Source organism: Heliangelus exortis, chromosome 29 (genome assembly GCF_036169615.1).
Source record: "Heliangelus exortis chromosome 29, bHelExo1.hap1, whole genome shotgun sequence".
NCBI classification, from domain to species: domain Eukaryota; kingdom Metazoa; phylum Chordata; class Aves; order Apodiformes; family Trochilidae; genus Heliangelus; species Heliangelus exortis.
In genome coordinates, this window is record NC_092450.1 from 5,237,788 (window position 1) to 5,252,051 (window position 14,264).

A 14,264-nucleotide genomic window follows, 5' to 3' on the forward strand; every position below is an offset into this window, starting at 1 on the left:
GTAAAATACAGCGCGCCACTGATCCGGCTTTGTTACAGAATGCCTTAAACTTGTGATGGTTAAATAGTTTAATAAAACTTACATTAGCTTTCTTTGATTTTTATAGCCTTGAATTTATTGCCTGTGGAAAAGAAAGGGGGCAAAAAAAAAAAAAAAAAAAAGGAATCCCTCGTGTTTGCAGAGACCGTCCCCCCTCTCACACCTCACATGTATGTGCCCACGGTGTGTGTGTGTGTCAAAAAACACCCTCCTCTTCTCTTGGAATTTTCTATGTGTTTTCGAAAATAATAATATTTCGGGTTTTTTTTCCTTCCCCCGAAGCGGGTGATTGGCACCGCTCGGTGCGGCTTCCAGTCCTGATGATGCGGGATAACGGGGGTCGTTTTCCCCAAGTTATGATGATCAGCCCGTTTATTGCAAGATGCTCCTACGGAGTCGTAAATGTTGGTTAACGAAGAAGTGCTCTCCATGATTCCGTAAAAAAAAAAAAAAAAAAAAAAAAAAAAAAAAAAAGTTTCTCTGGACTTCAGCTGTAACAGTCTGGATCAATTTGCTTTCTTTAATCTATCACCCCTCCGCTCTTCTCCCTCTCACCCCAACATTAAAGGATATTTAAAGTGAAGGGCAAAGAAATTTCTAGGAATGATAAATCACGGAGAATCCTTCCTGAAGTGGATAGGGATGAAAGTTTGAATTAACAGGCTAATAATAACATTGAGGGGTGCTAATGCCCTCCTGAAATGAAAGGAAAATGTATTTCTCAATCCTCTCTGTCCGTGTGAGTGTCCGTGCCTGTGTCCATGCCTACACGAAATGGATGTGGGAAATTGCTATCAGAGGTGTTTTACTGATGTTGGAAGATTATGAAGGCACTTAAGAACCTGTATCCAAAGCCTGAGATTTCCCCTTATTCCTGTAGCATCTGTAAGAGATGCTTTTCAAGGAGTATCTGCCCACAGCTTGGTGGACGGACCCGTTTCCTCATGTCCAGGACGAGTGATCGTCCAAAAAAAAGAAAAAAAAAAAGCCCCAAATAGCTATTAGGAAGCTGTCAATTTTTATGTAAAAAAAAAAAAAAAAAAAAAAAATATATATATATATATATATATATATATATATATATATATATATTCGAGAGGGTGGGGATCATGGGCAAGGAGAGACAGGGCTTAATGCCAGGGCTTAGATTTATTTTTAATTTTCGCATCCATCAGGGTAGCAAGAACCCCCCAACCAGCTCAAAATCCTCCTTGTGTTTGAAAAACAACTTCAGTCCGCAGGCTTCAGCCAAGGTGAGGTTTGAGGAGAGCTTGGGGACCCCTCTCCGCTCCTAAGATCTTGCCAAGCCAGCCGCGGGTAAATGTCACCAGGTGAGTACAACCCACCGCCCCGCAGGCTCTGCTTTCCTTTATATGGGGGTTAATCCAAAGTAACTCCACTTTACCCATTTCACGCTTAAACCGGTGAAGAGCTGAGAATTCCTCTGCCGGTGAGCAGCGTGGGGCAGGGTCGCTGCTCTCTCCAGTGCATCTCACACGAACAGGGGGTTTGTAGAAAGAGGGGGCGAGGAATTCCTGCTTTTTGCAACTTTACACATTTCTATTTTCCTCCTCCCCCCCCCCCTTTTTTTTTTTTTTTTTAAACTTCCTTAAGAGTTGGCGAGGTTTTAAAATGAAAATACCCTGTGTCACCAGCCATGAAATACGAGCTGGTTGCTCACACTGTGATATTTCTCGGCTTTATTGCCTTTCAGAAATGATTTTTAAAAATCAGGCTATTTCACCAGAGATTCGGAGGGACTCTGCAAATGTTATGAGAGCTCGGGAAAGGAAGGGGCTGATTTAAGTGTGTTGTGAAGATTAAACTCACTTGGCGCATGGAAATGTGTTTATCCAGCTGATGGATAAACAGCCGTGTTGGTAAAAGGGTGGTGAATAAGCCTAGATGAAATTATTGAACGTTAATTGAAGTAAAACACCTGTTCTCTGTTTGTGAGATAGATTGGCCATGTCTTACCTGTAAGAAATATATTCTTGGAAAAAAATCCTGGCGCGCCTCCTATAAATAATGATGAACTATGTCAGCATGGGAGTATATATTTTTCTATAGTATATAAATTTCAACCAAGAAGACTCCGAGGAGTGTGGCAGTGAGGTAGAAACCAAGGGTTTTCAGCTCCCTGGTGAATGGAAACCTCACAAGAAGATCTGCAAAATCCATTTGCTTTTGCTCCTCTGGAGGTTTCCGTTTGTTCAGTAGTTTATTTGTTATCCATATCCCCATAGCTCATATCTCTGTAGCCTTTTCTGAGAGGGGCTTAAGACAAACTACAGCTTCATCCCAGGTCCCGCCCGCTTGGAGACACCACCTCGTGCGGTGCTGCCTGCTCGGGTTGGTACTAGAGAGGCAATTGTCTTTTAAAGTCCCAAATAGAGCCCACCAGAAATGACATGAAAAGCTCTCCTGTTTGGGAAAAAATCAAAATATTGGAGAAGGAAAAGTCAAGGAGAAAGTGACCTCGCTCAAAGTCTAAAAGGATGAATCTTTGGGAGACGGGAGGCAGGATGTGCGAGCTTTGCTGGGTTCACAAACCAGATTAATTTTAGATGTGTGATTGTTGTGAGCTGGTAAAGGGAAGGGGAACTGGAAATAGTTATTTAAAAAAAAAACAAAACAAAAAAACCCAAAAAAAAACAGAACACAAAAAAAAACCCAAAAAGTCCGAAGTGGAAACTTTTTTCTGTTTTCAGAATTTACTCCAAGTGTGTTTGGCTGCGATGAAAAATTTGGAGTATTGTCAGCTTTCAATGGAAAGCCAGAGGCTTCTGAACTCAGAAGTTTATAAAATGTCTTTATTGTTTGTGGAGGGAAGGAATAATTTCCAAATAGTGCTTTGAGACACACAGCTGCCAAACCCCAGCCTTAACAAACAGCTCTTTGGGTTGGCATTTCTAAGCTGAAAACAACCGAATATTAAATATTTCAAAATACACAGATTTTAATCCTGGGCAATTGCTACCTTTTCCTGATTTATTAGTTTTGGCATAAGAAATAAATAAATAAAAAGAGTGGAGGAGACATTTCTTCCCGGAAACATATTTATCCACTTTTAAAAGCTGGTTGTTATAATTTATTAGAACTGGAACGTTCTTTCAGCTAATTTTGCCTTTCTCATGAATCTGGAGAGGATGGGGGAGACCTGGCAGTGCGGGGGTTTCGCCAGGATCTTTACCCCAAGAGGCCGAAATAGCGTCGAGGTGTAACCTGCGTTACTTGAGGAATATTCACTTCTATTTACTTCTCCAATTTAGGTTTGGAAGCCGATAAGGAGACGCTGAGAGAGGATAAAGGCTGAGAGTGAACTTCATGGCTATGGGGAGTCTGGAGACCAGATTCTGAGATAACTGAGGCTTCAAAGAGGTGAGGGCTTATTTTAGGCCGTATAAAACATTCGGAAAAAAATAATAATAGTTACAACAGTGATAATCACAACAAGCGAGTAATGTGTTTTTTTTGTTTTTTTTTTTGTTTTTTTTTTTTTTTGTTTTTTTTTTTTTTAAGAAAAGAGCCAGGAAACAGGAATAAAACCTCAGCATAAAGCAAACATAACTCATGAATGATACATTTAGACAAGTCTAAGAGGTTATGAAAGAGACTTCAGTCAGGGACCCTTCCAAACGCACGAAAGCATAACAACAACAACAACAAAAATCCCTCCTGAAGTGTGAAAACTCCTTTTAAAAAGAATGAAATAAGTTTCTGTAGCCTAAAAGCCGAAAGATCTACCTTTGCCATTTCCTGTGCTAGCTCTCCGTTTGAATGCTGCCGTCTGTTAAAAATCCGTAAGTGCTGAGGAGGGAGGGAGAGGAGGAGGGGGGGGGGAAGGAATTCCTTGTCTGAAGAGAAGCAAAAACAAGTTACACATGTGGGCAATTTTCCAAGGACCCAAAGTATACTCTGGCTAAAAAAAAAAAAAAAAAAACGGTTCCAAATGAGGTTTGTAATCTCAGCAGTTAATAAAGCATTTCGATCCCCTGTTAAAGTAAAAGCGTATGTGCATTTGAAAAGGGAATCTGGAAGGAGAGAAAGTTAAAATAAAGTTTGATTGTTGTTTGGGAACCCGCATTCTGGCTACTAGACTAATTCTCTCTCTTCTCCTCCTCTCCTTCCTTTAAATAATATTAAACTCCCGTGAAACAGCTGCCTTGCTCCTGCTGCTGCAGATTTTACACCCCGGGAGCTGCGGGTGCAACTGCTGCGGGTTCCTCTGGTTCTGCTTTGGGGTCACCACAATAGAACTGGAGTGTCGAGCCCCGTCCACCCCCCAATAAAAAAAAAAAAAAAAAAAGAAATAATCCTCCAAATCGTATTAGTCTGGGAGGAAGGGAAGTAACAGCCCGTGATGGTGAGAAATCTGTCGCTCCCACTCAAGGCAGGGGAAGAGGGTGGGAAAATCCAAGCGCAGGTACAAGAATTAAGTTGCAATAGAATAATTTCCATCAAATTCAGGAGCCCCAGTAAAATCGTTAAACCAAACCAAACCAAACAACCCCCCCAAAAAAAGAACAGGGAGGGGGGAGTTTCAGACAAGCTCTTTACACAGCACTTTGACTTGCAGAAAACGACTCTTTCCTATACTAAAATCTCATCCCGGGTCGGGGTAATATCAGGCAAGCTGGACCTTGCCAGCAGAGTAGTTGGGGAGGGGGAATATTTTGCATTAGCCGTGGCGGATGTTCATGTCCTAAAAGCACAGAAATGAGCAACTCATCTCAGATCAGGCAATTCCTACGCAGAAGATAATTTAAAAATTTTATTTTATTTTATTTTATTTTTAGCGATCTTCACACAGCTGCTTCTCCAGGTAAGGTCGCTTTTATCTTTCTAATTTGGAAAAAAGGGAGAAACAAACCTCTCCCGAGGCAGCCGTGCCACTGGGACGGGCGGGACCCCCTGCCCACTGCACCTTCCTCTCCCTTCTCCTGCCTTCCCCTGGGAAATGAAGCCCAATTCCCGTTTTCAGGCCGCAATAAAGCCCCCCCGGGCCTGATTCTGATCTTTCCCAGCTCTGTGTTCCCCATTCTCCTCCCTGGCCCTTGTTTCCTGTATTTACGTGGGTAGGAGGGAGATCAAAATCAGAAGCCCAGACATTTACAAGGCAGGTTAGTGGTTGCCTATGGGGACATTATTACCGAATAGTTTATGATTAACTTTCCCAGATTGTCTTTTTCCGTTTAAGGGCTTTGAGTTAGGACACGAGCAGCATGTTGTTTCTAAGGAAGGAGTCACAAGGCTTTTTGAGTTAGGTAGAAAACTCTGAGTTATTTTCCGCTGTTTGCCTTTCCCTCTCCTCCCCTTGAGCGGCTGTTTGTTTTTTAGGCGAAATTGGGCACTGCGCCTGCAAGAATCACCGAAGAATAAAGCACGCACCAGTTTAAAACCCAGACAAGTTTTTGTTTCTTTGTCTTCCCCTGCTTTTAACGCTCCGAGTGCAGGAAAACAAAACAAAACAAACCCAAACACAACCCACAAAACCACCACCCCACAAAAAAAAAAAAAAAAAAAAAAAAAAAAAAAAAAAAATCCTGAAATACAAGTAAATCCCTTGGCCACAAAAAGTTGCAGCAGATGGTGGTTTAGAGCTTGGATACGGTATCAAAGTTTAATTCCTCAAACCTGGGAGGGAGATCCAGTCCCAGGCTTATTTAGCCGTGGTCCGGATCATATGAAACTTGGTTTTATGCGTGGCTGAAACTCCAGCGCAGGGAAATTCGCTCCCATGAGCTGATTGCTCACACACAGAAAGCTCTCCGGGCTTCCAGTTCTCAGAAAGTGGAATGGGTGACCTTCACCCAGCACACACCCTGACTCGCAAAGCTCTCCGCACTCCCTTTCCCACCGATTTTTATCGGTTTTGGTCTATTTTATATAAAAAAAAAATAAAATCAGAATATTCCCACTTGCAGGGCAGTGACATAGAGTGTAAGGATGTAGCGAAACTCTCGTGGGCATTTCTGCCACCACCTAAACCCACAGTAACGCTGCTCCTCGCCCAGGTCCTCTTGAAGATGTTATATTTGGATGCACGGAGCATCACCCCCGCATCTCCCCGCGGTTACACGCGTACAGCCCGCGGCTTGGCATTTATCAGTCTCTAAAAATGTGACCATGATTCTTCCGACTCGCTGGAGCTCGTCGGTGACTAAATATTTAATATTCATCCCGTATGGCTAAATCCATCATTTTCACCCCCAGAGGGAAAGCCGCAGAGACGGTTCCTACGCGCATTGCTGCAGAGATGCGCGGCAAAGCCTTTAATAAACTTACTTTATAGATGGGGATGATGGAACTCAGGAGCTGTTCTTTGTGTTCCCTGAGCCCACATTTTTAACCTTTTCCACGGAGTGTATAGAGTAGCTGCTAAAATAAGAAACTTTAAAAAAAATGGCTGTGCCATTTAAAAAAAAAAAAAAAAAGTACATATATTTAATTTTTTTTTTTTTTTTTTTTTTTTTTAGATGCCAGACGCAAACTTTATTGAGCATACAGAGGAGTTTGCTACCTCCGGGCTGCCTGTGGCCGGGAGGGGGATTTTAGCCTCTGAGAGGCACCGGAGCCTAATTAGACCTTTAATAAGATCTTGATGATTCGGGGCGTGACTGCGTTGTCTGGCAAAAAAATGTCCCTGAAACGGGGATTTAGACAAAGAAACCGTCCCCCTGGTGTTGGGGCGCGGGTGAGTAGGGTGCGGGGAGGTGGGGGAGACATGAGGGGATCCTGGTGCGGTCCAGGGGATGGAAAGTGAGGAGGATAAGAGGGATCCAGGGATGCCAGCCCCATCCTTCCCGGGACGAGTGCCCTCAGCAAAGCAAGCGGAGGAGGATAACTGAAGTAAATCAGGTAGTTTGATGTTCTTGTGTTTAAAATTAAAAGCCCAACAACATGAAACTACCTAATTCACAGAGCAGTTCTAGTTCAGCCTTGGGTCAAAGGCTAAAATTCCCAAGAAAGGCGCCTGGGCGGCCATTTTGTTTGACATCATCTGCAATCTGAACTTTTATAATAGAAAACAGTTGCTAGGAAACAAAAGAAACAAAAGGATCTTTTCAGGGACGAAAGAAAACCCCTCCGATTGCCCGAAATGACTATTCAAATGATTTCCTATGTACAGTGTCTGGAGCGGTTCCCTCCTGCAGGACTTTACAAATAGTTTACAAATAGACCAGAGGAAACAGTAAAATGCTATTGACTTTGAGAAACAAGCGATTATCGCAGCTATAAAACAGAGCAAAAATTCCTAAAGTTCTTCCTCCACCTCCTCTGAAAAGCCGATTTAAAGGATCGTTTCCGATATGAAGCTGATTGATCAACATTTCGTATTAAAAAGCTATTAGAAGATAATTTAATTATTAGTTTATAATAATTAAACCCGTCAGCATATGGATAACTTTGCACAGAGAATGCAATCATATCAGTGAGTTCCGAGAGAAAAAAAACCAAAAAAAAATTAATTAATATTCTCCTCCCCTAAAAGTAAGCGCAATGACAATCATTAAAAAAAAAAAAAAAAAAAAAAAAGCCCAAGAACATATAAATCAATTAAACCAAGAGAAAAAAACCGTCATTGTAACTATTTTATAGTGTAAATAGCAACACTAGGAAACTTATTGTGTCCTTTCCTTCTCCCCCCCCCTCCCCCCCGAGCTGGAAAGCGTGTTATAATATAATGACGGGGTGGTGATAAAAGGGAGAATTAAAACCGAGGAGAGAGGCCGGGAGGCGGGCAGGCCCCGGGGGCTTTGCTGCGCCCCGATCAACTTCCGCGGAAGAATATGGCAGGGGAAAAAAAACCCAGAATTCTTATACATCCCCAGCCCATTGGGTCAAGTAAAAAAACAGTTTTATGTGTATATATTTTATATAAATATGTAATAAAAAGCCAACGTCTTACCTGGTAAGCTGGGGGCTTGTCCTCAAGTGGATTAAATAACTAAAAAAGGTGAGCAAAAGAAATAATAAAGGCTGAACAGACACAAAGTAGGGCTAGCCCCGTCCCCAAAGGGCAAGTTTAGGGGAGTTTAAAAGTTCATTGAGGAAACTCCTCCGAGTTCAAGAGATAGACGGAGGGAGCCAGAAACTTGACTATAACTTGGCTTCATTTCATTTGAAAAGCCTTTAAAAAGCCTGGATGGGTCGGTATATAAATCTATTGTACCGGAAATACAATAAAACTTAGCCCTGCTGTTGAACTTCAAACAGTTTATACCAGGTCGGGCGAGGAGACGGGGGCGGAATCCGAAAACAAACAAACAAACAAACCAACCACAAAGAACAAACACCCCCCGAAAACCCCAAACACTCATTTGGAAGAGAATAGAAAAGTGTGCGTGTGGATTCACGATTTTTCCCTTTCTCTCCGTCTTGATGCACAAATACAGACAGGTACAGGGTTAAATGGAACCCGCGGAGGGAAAGAACTTCAGGTTTGCTATAAAACTTCAATTTCTGTTTACACGAGGGATCTATAATAATTAATTCCTCGAGTATTTAACCGCGATACGTGTCTGCAGTCATGCACACACACTTACATGCACCCCACCTGCAATAATTTTACCATTTGTGCAATACTTTCTACAAGGAGGATTAAAAAAACCCAACCTCCAGACCCACTGGTTTACTATTTGTAATTTGTAAAACAAAAGTCGTAGCCACACTTGCACTCGTCCTGATAAAAGCTTCTTCTTTCAGACGAAACAGACAAGGGGAATATATTTTAAAAGAGCTTTCACAGCTGCAACTTGGAAATGAAGCATCCCCCCGCCCCTGAGCTTGCAGATTGAAAGCATAAATAAAGGAAAGCACTCAAGATAAAAGTGAAAAAAATCCCCACCCTAAAACGCCAAAATTGCAGTGCTATTTAATTTCCAGATTAGCTTGAAAATAAATAATAGTAAGAGGGAGAGGAGGAAGGAGAAAAAGAAGCCCAAATCTAACTAGGCGATATATTAGGTTTAATTCTTGGTCTGGAACAACATTTTAAGGTAATGGGCTTTTTTTTCTCCCTCTTCTGTCTGTTGCTAAAGTTTTAAAAGACATTTTTAAGTCCAGATGTCAAAGACAAGTTAGGGCTTCTACGCAGTAAATGGGTGTCTTGGCTATAAGATAACTTCTACTTGTCAGGGAAATAAGTGCTAAAATAATTAATAGGCTGGGATAGGAGGGTTTTAAAGTGTTTGCGTGAGGATAGATCTGTAAATGTATCTGTGTACACAGCCATTACACACGTACACTTCCAGGAGAGAGAAGAATCTATCACGGTTCAGCCAAGTGAAATGGCACCAAGGCTCAAGATCTCATTGCGGGTTTCTTTGTGACTTACTTATATCTTCACAAAGAGCCTGGGGTTTTTTTGTTTGTTTGTTTGTTTGTTTTTTAATTAAAATATGGTCATAGCAGCAGGTTTTCACAAGTCCCATTCATCAGCGTTGGCCTCTGGGATTATGCTCCTTAGGAGGAGACTCCTAAGCAGAATACGTTACAAACGGGAGGAGCTTGTCGCATTTATAGGGTGGAAAAAAAATTAAAAAGTTGCCCTTCAACCCCCCCTCCTATCCTCCTCCTCCACATGGCTGTGCCTGGATAGGAGTGGGAAACAGCCAGCCGTGGGCTCTTTCTTTTTTTCAAGCTATCCATCAGAATAAGGATATAAAACCCCTCTGCTGTCATGTTTCTTAACCACCCATTGCAAAAATATATGTAACTTTTTTAAATTGAGTTTTTGCAGAATTACAGCTCCGATAACCATATTGACTTAAAAAGAAGGAATAAATAATAAATAACAGCTCTCCGCTGGCCGGGGCTGTGTGTACCCGGGAGAAGCGGGCTGGGACCCGGGTGGCACCGGAGCTGGTGGCTCCGCTCCCGGCGAAGGGACCAGTGGCCTCGGGGCGGCGCTCGCCAACCGGGTCCGGCAGCGTCCTCGGCCCGGCCGTGCTCGGCAGACCCGAGGTGCAGCTTTTGTTTCCTTCTGGCAAGGAGAACACGAACATTTCCACTGTTTTTTAAATTTGTTTTTCCTTCCTTCCAACCCCCACCCTTCATTTTCCTTTTGTTGTTGTTTTTGTTGTTCTTTTCTTTTCTTTTCTTTTCTTTTTCTTTTTCTTTTTTTTTTTTTTTTTTTTTTCCTCCTACGTGAAAGGAGAAAAAGCAAAGCGAGAAGAAAGTTTTGGAATAAAGATGAAATGAAACTTTCTGCCTTAAGGAAAGACGCATCAATAATAATAATAATAATAATAATAATGATAATAATGATAATAATGATAATAATTATAATAATGACAATAATGATGATACCACTACTACTAATCAGCCCAAGCAGATTCCCCTGAAGCCCCGTAAGACTCTTCTGATGCACGCAAAGTGCAAGTTCTGGGTGCGTAAGAGGGGTGAGGGGCAGACGGTGGGGGGAACGGGGTGGTCCCAAAGGCGACGGGCAGTGGTCCTCATCCCGCCGCCCTGGTCCGACCCCAGGGTGTCGAGAGCCCCGGCCGAGGGTCTTCTGCCCTTACGTGAGGGGCAAAACCACCCCGTGGGCCACCAAAATCATGGCCTAACTCCTGCCTGGGAAGCTCCAGCTGCGCGGGGGTCTGAGGGGTGAAACAAAACCCCCGGCTACTTATTGCAGCAGAAAATAAAAGTTTTTCTTGGGGGTAAGGGAGACGCGAGTGGGGTGAAACAGGAGTCTGGGGGAGCCCTCGGTCCAGCTTCCTGCCCTCCCCGTCGGGGCTGGGCTGGAAGATTTGCTTTTCCATCTTCGATTTTTGTCCCCCCTGCTTCGAAATCAGTGCTCGCCATTCTATCCAAGCTTCCCCTGCGCTCGGGTAGAGCCCGAGCCCCCGATTTTATAGGGTGAACCCACAATTAGACGGAGCCATTAGTCCCGGGCAGAGAAACTCAAGGAAAGGCCCACGCGTTTTCTTCCAGAGCCCCCTGCTCTCCTCACCCACTTCCAGAGGAATTAAAGAAAGCAAAATCTCCAAAGCTTAAGGGCGAAATCTATGAAAATAAATAAATAAAAAGAAAGAAAGAAACAACCCAACAAGCATCCCCTTCGCTATGCCAGTTAATTGGAAAACTCCAATTAATAGGGAAGGAAAATGCGGCGGGAGCTGCCGCGCACCCACCTCTGAATAATTCCCTGTTTCTTTGCAGGGAAACCTCGAAAGTGCGGAGAAGCCAAAAGAACCGACATTTCGGCAGCGGAGAAGCGCGTAAGTATCTTCCCCCGACAGCCGAATTTAATTTGGGGTGTCCGGGGATTCCGAAGGTGCCTCCCGGCTGAGCTCAGCCCCAGCCCAGCTCGGCCGAGGGGTCTGGAAGCCACCAAAAGCAGGGGACGGGGGAGAGCTGCTTCACTTGGAAAAATATTAGTCTCCAGATATGCGACAAAATTTCTGAGTCAGGTAAGTGAGACTTCCTTTAATTAGCAATTAAAAAAAAAAATGGGGTGGGAGGGGTGAGGGCTAAACCTTAAAAAGTCAATTTTATAGGTACGAAAGGGTCAGAAACTCTACGTTCTTTAAATAAAATAAATTATCAAAAGATTTTAGTCAAGCCCCCGACGGTCACACAAGGAATCGATCCGCCAAGAGCTTGTAACTTCCCTGCATTAAACCTCTCGCTTTGCCAAAATCATTTTAGCTCCAACAATTCCAGCGAGAATTTGTTTTGCGCTGTGCGGTTGCAAAAAAATGTTTCTAAAATCTTCGTTTTAACAATTTTCAGCGGAGGTTTTGTGTCTTTTTAGGACTCTTTCAGTTCCTGTATTTCGGAGTATTTTATACTACGCTTAAATCTTTGCAAGAGTTCTCCGTTGGGGAAAAAAATAAAAAAGTAACAATATTCATTAAAATTGTCTGGAAATGAGCATCAGAAATCTATCCATCAGTCCCTTAAAAAAATAAATAAAAATACTCCGTTTGCTCCTATTCCATCCATTTGTTGGGAAATTCAATCAAGCCTGGCTACCTTCAGTTCTTTCCGTAAGCCCTCTGTCCCGGAGACTTTAATTGGTTTCTTCTCTGGTTTTCAAGATTGTTAGAAATCCATAAAGCAGGGGAGGGACAGGAAATTAAATTTAAAAGTACCTCATTATAGCACAAGTGCTTTCCTAGCTCTGCATCGCTGCGGACGGAGCCGAGTTGGTGCAGACGGAGAGAACCACATGGCGACAGAAGAAGGCTGAGTCCCCCTCAGCAAGTGGCCTTGGCAGTCCTGTCGAAATGACCTTTTTAGTTTCAAGTCTAGCGAGCAGATTTCCTTCCCATCCCGCCGGAGAGCTCGGAGAGTAGGGTAAAAAAAAAAAAAGGGGGGGGGAGAAAAGGAAAATCCTGCAAATGGTGGAGCCACGTATGTGGAAAGCGTGGGTTGGGTTATTATATATATTTAAAAAAAAAATAAATATGGGCTGAGAGAGGTTGAAGTAAGGGGGGATTTACTCCAGAAGGTTTTCACAGCCTTGCAGCCAAGGAGGTTTTCTCGGCAGTGAGAGCTGGAGCTACGATGCGGCCTCTTCTAATCTCTGGGTCCATGGTGCAGGTTAGTGGCTTAAGCAGAGAAATAAAGAAGTGCAGCTACTGATGAAGAATCCGATCAAGGATTAAAAAAAGAAATATTCAAAACTCCCAGCAGAGAAACAGGCGGGTGGGGAAGGGGGCTGCGCGGCTTTGCCTCCCATCTTTGGTTAAGAAGAGAGCTTGAGGGTTTTGAGAAGATGGAGCATGAAATTATAATAATAATAATAATAAAAAAAAAAAAAAAAGAAGAGGGAAGATATGAAGCCTGCTCGCCCTTCCAGAGAGCCGGCGAGAGGTTTTCTACCCAGTCGTCTGCAATTGATGAAGAGGATAAATTTTTCTCGGGCTACATGTGGGAAATTATAAGAGACCAACACGTTACGAAAAACGCCTCCTCCCTCTCCAGTCCCCTGGAGATGCCGAATCCAGAACTCACCTACCTGTCCGTGTCTTTCCTCTTCCTTGTCTTTTTTTTTTTTTTTTTTTTTTTTTTTTTTTTTTTAAAGCAAACGCTTCTCCTCCCCTTTAAAAATACCAAGGAAATAAATAACGCCAGCCTCTCTCCTCCGCAGAGGAATCCTTCCACCACTTGTTACAGCCCAGCGAACCTTCCCCAGCTCCGGTTGATTTTTATTTTATTTTTAAAGTTGTGTTTTTTTTTTTTTTCTTTAAATCCGAGGAACCCCTTCTGGCTTAAAGTTAGCCTGGTTTGAGAGCAAGGGTGTTGTAAATTAATTTTTAACCAAAGGGCGATTATGTTAGCAAAGGGAAAACAACAACAAAAAAAACAGCTTCCCTCCCCCTGTCTAGACAAAATCATTGTTTTGACGGCAAACTGCAGGCTCCCCCCCCCCCGCCCGCTCCTCCCTAATTCCTGCTTGTCTGCCTTCTGCTAGAAAGCAGGGGAGGGGAGTTTAATTTTTATTGGTTTGCCTTACCCACCTTCGCCTTCTGGTGCTGTTTTAGCATCTTTAGACCTCGCTAAAAATGGAGCTTCCTGACAAAAAAAAAAAAAAAAAAAAAAATTATCTTCTGTTTTACTCCCCCTCCCCTACTTCTTGAGAAGGCTCCAGACAACGGGCACCTAAAATCCGCCCTCGGCAGCGTCTTCCTGGGGGACCACACGACTCGAGAGGCACCCGAAAACCTGCGGGGTCGGTGGGCAAAGCGGGGATGGCCCCCCCTGGGCTGACGGGGGGGGATGCCAGCCTCAGATCCTCCTCTGCCCTCATTTGAGGAGGGGGAGGAGGCGGGGGTCTTCTGTGCTGCCCGAGATGGGGGGCAACACCCAGTATAGGGTGGAGGGGAGGCGGCAGGACCCACAGCCCTCATCTCCCTCCCCAAAAGAAAGGGGTGGGGGGCTCGGACCCCTTCCCTCCCCCCCCACTTTGCAATAGGGTGGAAGGGGGCTGAGGGAGCCGTTCTCTGCCTCGCAGCTGCCATGGGAAGGAGGGGACTGGGGCTTTGGGAAAAAAAAAAAGAAAAAAATTTGAAAAAAAGCTTATTTAAGGTGATGGGGCGGGAGAAGCTCTGACTTATCTGTTAGAACAAGCATCTGCAGGCGAGTTTACCAATCCCTGCCGGCCGGGGCTGCTGAGCCGGCCCCCGCTGTCAGTTTTAAGGAGAAACCTGGAAACTTGACTGCTTTGCAGAAGTGTGGGGAATAGAGAGAGGGGAGTATTTTTTAAT

At 43.7% G+C, this 14,264-nt stretch overlaps 2 long non-coding RNA genes across 2 annotated transcripts; one reads left to right on the forward strand and one right to left on the reverse strand.

Annotated features, from left to right (window-relative positions):
• The first annotated feature begins 1,225 nt into the window (after window positions 1-1,225).
• LOC139788553 (uncharacterized) lies at window positions 1,226-4,355 on the forward strand. Its single transcript, XR_011722880.1, has 3 exons — window positions 1,226-1,370; window positions 3,312-3,420; window positions 3,567-4,355. It is a non-coding gene; the product is annotated as an uncharacterized lncRNA (long non-coding RNA).
• Window positions 4,356-6,814: 2,459 nt separating this feature from the next.
• LOC139788465 (uncharacterized) lies at window positions 6,815-12,457 on the reverse strand. Its single transcript, XR_011722859.1, has 3 exons — window positions 12,147-12,457; window positions 7,952-7,990; window positions 6,815-7,076 (listed from the first exon to the last, which is right to left on the reverse strand). It is a non-coding gene; the product is annotated as an uncharacterized lncRNA (long non-coding RNA).
• Between the last annotated feature and the right edge of the window lie 1,807 nt (window positions 12,458-14,264).